Consider the following 6,017-nt stretch of genomic DNA (forward strand, 5'->3'; position numbering starts at 1 on the left):
TTTTAACTAGAAAGGCACTCTGTTATTAGCATCACTATTTGTCTTTAATAAAAACGAAACGTTAAATATACTATATTATATTTGGGTCTGAATCCAAGGACCAAAGGGGTCCCCATTTGTAACCCCTTTTAGATTCAATAGATCCAGATTAATCTTGCAATTTGATGAAAGTGGAAAAATGGATCCTTCCCCAAATTTAATGGGTTCCTTCTTTACCAAGTTTTGTGGTAATCTAAAACAAATGCAGGCAACTAACTAATGCTTTATATTCAAGTATATAAGGAGTTTATGTTTTCTAAATAAAGTAACTCTTCCTTCAGCCGTGACTTTGGAAAAACAAGACGATAGATTAGCTGTCACCTGCAGTGCTTGATGTTTTCCCTCTGGTTAACAACAGTGATAAACGGCACAATAACGCAGCCTTTCAGCTCAGTGTTGTGGTTGGGAGATAGAGGGGAGGTGGAATCAGATTAGACCATAATTAGATGTAGAAGAAAATCCATGCTTTTTTCTAATCAATAAATCTTACACAAATACACAGTATTATGGACCTACGTCTTCATTTTTATTCAATGATTTGTTTCCATTGCTAATTTCCTTAAAACAACATGGCGACATACTGTTTATTTGGTTTATAAATGGAAATGTATCAAATAATGAAGAAAGAAATGGCGAGTCCTCCCCAGCAATAGAACCCTCTGGTACATTTTGAGTCTCTATCTCCCTCCAACCTGTGGCAGCTGACATTAGGAGCATGCTGCCAGCTCGGCAAAGGTCGAACCACAGGGTCAGATTGTGCGCAGGTCTTATCAGGCAGCGGCTTCCAGCTGCCAGTTGATATAACTCGTGCCATAGCTCCAGTGTGTGCTCAACCGAAATGAAAATGATATTTAAATAAAATAATAGCTGTGATTTTTTATATTTAGCAACACTATTTATATTAACCTCCGCCAAGGCCCAACCATCCCCCTGTGGAACTACACTTAAATTAACGTTTGGTTCCAACTCCAAGGAAAAAGGCTTTTGGGTTCATTTTTATTAACATTGAAACTCCCAGTAAAAGGCTGAAGCTTAAAGTTTCCCGAATGATTATATTCTTCTCGACTGTTATGCCATGAACTTTGCACATGAACTGTGCAGAAGAGGTTCTCTGGGCTGCAGGGGCCATGTTGCATCGTGGGTGTTGCGGTTCGCCGAAGAACAACTGGGACGTCTAATCCAGTGTCCATTATTCTCAAAGCCGGGAGTTTGGAGCAGCTACTGTTTGTGGTCTCTGTCCTCCCACTCAGTGCTCGCTGCTGAGAGTTGACATACATAAACACACTCACACACACAGAGGAGACTGTTAAGACTCCAGGAAAGTGGAGGCTCAGCGGGCTCCTACGAATCAACAGTTTGAGATAAGGTGAACTTGTCAGACCCTTATAACTGCTGTAAGACCATTATCAGTTCAGAAAGTCCATTTTGCTTAGGAACCTTCCAAACTAACAAATATATCAGCGTCTGCCATAATAAGAGTTGTTCCAGTTCTCTTAATGATAAGGAAAGGAGCTTTAATGCTTCCTAACTTATCTCTTTTAGCATAGGAAAGATCATATACATACATGATATCCTCCTATTTGCCTGGCCACACCCACATTCATTTAAAAAATGCTGTTTTATTCTCATGAGAGGATCCAGAACTGATTTCTTCTAGTGAACAACGAGCTGATTGAACTTTTATCTTTTATCTTAATCCTATCTTAATCGTATCTTTACTTCACAACATCTTCATCGCAACTAAATACTAAAGTTATTTGAATCTCCTGATTGTGGACAGGACACAATCCTTTATTTCCTCCACGTATATTCGTCAAATTATTATATATTTCCAAAATTCAGTCCTGTTTGTTTTAATTTGTCATTTTCAAGTTAATTTACGTCGTTATTAATGTCTGTGAAGAAGTGATAATTGAATGTTCAATACTGTACATTTTGTACGTACCTTCTGTTACAAATAAAGTTGTTTTAAGTCCTTTCCTAACTCCTGACCTCGTCTCCTTCCCGTCTTTCCTTGACCCCTTGACGTTTTCCATCGGGGTCAAGGAAACCATTTGAAAACAAAAAGGGGGTAAACAGCATTAACAACAAGCTGAAAGCCCACGTTAAGAAACACCACCACACCCCTGTGTTTCTGCAGCTCTTGGTACGGTCCACTTACTGAACCCACCTGTGTTGTGGCCCAAACAGGAAGTAGCAGCACTGAGGCAGCAGGTGAGGTCCAGAAGAGTGAACTCACCTCATTAATCACAAGAACAGTGTGAAAATACAGTTATATAATAAAATATAAAGACAGGAAAGTAAACAACACGTGATAAAGATGTGAGGCTGTGACACATTCAACTTCTCCTGGATTTAGTGTTACTATATTAATGCAGAGGAGCAAAACAAGTGCAGTAATATCTCTTGGTAGCCTATGGTGTTCGAGTAGTGTTGGAGGAAATGAAGTACAAGTACGTCAAGTATCTTTAAGTACTTTGTTACTTAGATGTGCCGAGGTGAAGTAAAACAAGCTAGCAAGCTAACGGCTGAGGAGAATGAGGACAGAGGAGGAAAGATGGAAGAGGTAAAACATAAGAGTTTAAATATATACGTACGTAAGTGCTGAAATATTTTTTAACAAAAATGGTGACTTTACATGTGTGTGCGTCACCCTCTTGTTACAGGAGCTGAGGGAAGATGAGGAAACTGAGGACACCAGATGAGGTCATAAGGTGAGTAAGGCTGCTTGAATATATCTTAAATAATTAAAGACTTAGTTGCAGAGTAGAAGTAAAGGTTAAAGTTAAAGGTGTGGAAAGAGAAAAAACATTCATTCTTTCTGAAACTGTGTAAATGTGACCTGCAAATTTCCAACTTCCGTGATGGCACGGCGTCAAACGTAAACAAACACTCTGACCCCGAGAAGCTGATGGAGCGCCGCCATTGTTGTGTGGCGTCAGACAACTGCACTTTTCCAAGCAGGAGGTTGGAAAAATTCACATGCACATATAGAGGAATATCAGGAAATATTAGAGGGAATGTGTTTTGCTTTTTGTCATGGTCTATCCATAATGAAGAGCGAAATAATAACGTGACATTTGTCGTGATAGGGATCTATCGACTGATGGGAACATTTTCACCCTCATGTTCCAGAAACCGGGGGGCAGCAGCAGGCTCCTGCCACGTGAGGAGGGAACTGAAGAGGTAACGCAAGTAAAAAAGATTTATTATATATTTATTTTAAACTATTAAAATGTTGTGCGGAGGTAAAGTCAAGTATTTTCTTTCCTCTTTAGATTTGACTCACTTCTCAATGGCTTATCTTCCATATGCACGTAACCTTGTCAAAAGAGGACAGAAACAGGCATGAAGATTAAAAAAAAACGACCTGGTTTTATTGATTCCTGACATTTTAATCTTTTATAGATATAAAATGCATCACTTTGCACATTTTCCCCTCTGAAATCCGCCACCGTGCATTAAGTGTTAAAGCCTAAAACTGCTTATAAGATCACTATGGATTAGTGACTGTGGCAAGGACAGGGTATTTGTCAAGTATATTTAATACATTAAGGCAAATCAAACGGCTTTATGTAATGCATTGAAACCTGAAGAAGGAAATAAATTGAATTTAAGGTGTTTACCAGGATAAATTTAACTCCCTCCGATTTCACATTTTCGATTGTGTACAGAATAACATCTAGAAAAACCACCCAAATGTCGACACCTGTCTCTTTTCCCAGTGAGACGTCTTCATATAGCGTGAGACTTGGTGTCCTGGGAGCTCATTAGAGGAGAAACCTCTGGATGTATTTGATGTCTGTGTGTGAGTAGCTGTCTGTCTTTTCTGCCCTATGTGTCACAGCACATCAGTGCATCGGGTTACAGGTTGTTTTTTCGTCTAGAGACCCAGACATTTTAATTCAAGATGAAGAATCAAACACAAATATGTCAGCTGTTATAAACTGAGCAGATCTAGCTTTCAACATGGGAAAAAAGTGTCCATGCAGAAAGGACACACACATCCTTAAAATACACACACACACACACACACACACACCTCTTGGTCACACAAAGGGACAGGGTTGCTGTTGTCAGTGAACACTTCGGCTCTGTCAAGATATCGCAGGTCTCCCTACTGACCCCAGTGACAGCTCTGGGGCTCTGATCTCGAGTGTGTGTGTGTGTGTGTGTGTGTGTGTGTGTTTGTGTCTGTGTGTGTGAACCCAGTGTTCTACAGAGCATGCGTGCCGACACCACAGTGTTAACTCGGCCCATGTCCCTTGTCTCCGTCTCCAAGGATCCACTTTGCTCAGAGAGGGTTAGTCTGCGGTGACAGATGTCGATAAGCCGGTGAGGAAGGGCCCTACGTCTCTTTCTATTTGTAAAGGCCAGCGAGTTGATTGCAGAGCGGACAGTTGGTCTTTGTGGGTTGCTCTGTGGTACTTAATGACTGGACAACCTGTGGGACAAAATGACAAAACACAACCGTGTCATATACTTGAATAGGGATAAAGTGAACAAGCCTGGAAAATGATAAAATATTACAACCGTTGCCAAGATTTTCTTGGATGGGACACAGGCCAAGGAAGTACCCATCTTCTAAAATCCATTTCTTTACCATTGTGTGATAGGCTGTTTTTTCGATCTTCATGAAAACATCTGGCATGTTTAGGGGACTGATACATTTTGTAAATCTGGCCTTGGCAGGAGGAATGTGCTGGAGCATATTATGTTTTAATTAATGCTGTTATCTCTACATAATGGCTCATTCTGCGTATGTGAATCCACTTTTTGTGGTCAAAGCTTCCATTTTACGCATGTGGTTGCATAGTGCACCTGCAAAAAGCTCAGTTCAGTGCCTGAAAGCACAACACTTCTGCTCTCAACTCGTACCTGAATTCATCCTAATGGACGTGAGGCTACTTTCACTCTGCTAGTGCGGCTCTCAGCTTTGTGTCAGCGCAGTCCTTTGTGAGTGTCTGTGAGGTAACATGCATTTAGAGTCTGATGAATTGCATCGTGCCATCACGTCTTCCTGTCAAATGCGTCATTGAGGTGAGCAGCACCTAACTTGCTGATGTTTTCAGTGATGTACAGCAACAACAGGGTGCATTTACCAGGTTGGGAGGTGCCGCGTCACAGATGATAGGGAGTTGCATCATGGGAGGTGACAGATTATTTTAGGTTATATCAACCAGACGGAGAAGTGTGACGCAACTGAGGCCGACGCAGAGTCATTAGTGGCTGCAAAAACAAATCTAAGAAGGAAATCTCATGTTAATCGTGGTGAAAATATGTTTTTTTTTAAGGTAACTTGCAGGCACCAGCTGCTGTGTTGTGTGGTTGGTGATTCGTAGCTGTCTGCATCTATATGATATTCATTATTGCATTCCTGTCTGCCCTGTAATGACTTTAGCTGTGACATGTCACCCTGCTGGCTTTTGTACGAGTCTGAGTTGTGGGTTAGAGTCGTCCTCTGCACCCGTCTGACTCCCAGCTGTGTAGTTTCTTCAGTGATGCTTTAAGCGCACTCATATAAAGAGGAGACTTGCTGTACCTTGTCTGATCTCTGATTAGATATCATTGAACCACATGTTGATATCATCACATCCTGTATCGGACACATAACTGGGCGGCCGTGCTCATAACGCCCCAAGAGGACAAACTGTACCTTCCCTGAGAAACAGTTTGATTTGTACCCTTGTAATTCTTAATATCTAAATTTGACAGGGACATGAAGTGTTCTGTGTTTTGTTTTCCCCCTGGCACAGGACTGGTAGTGGAGTTTTTAATAGAACAGGTCTTACATTGAACAGAATGGAACAGCAGTTGTCACATTATTCTCTCTGAATGTTTTGTGACAATGACTAAGGTTATTTATTTTGAATTCTCCTGTAAAACTGGTAGAAATTCTGGCTGCAACCACTGTTTATCTTCAATATCAATGAATGGCCCTATTGTTTTCAAGGTATATGAATCTTATTGTCTATAAA

Source organism: Limanda limanda, chromosome 23, assembly GCF_963576545.1.
Source record: "Limanda limanda chromosome 23, fLimLim1.1, whole genome shotgun sequence".
Lineage (NCBI taxonomy): Eukaryota > Metazoa > Chordata > Actinopteri > Pleuronectiformes > Pleuronectidae > Limanda > Limanda limanda.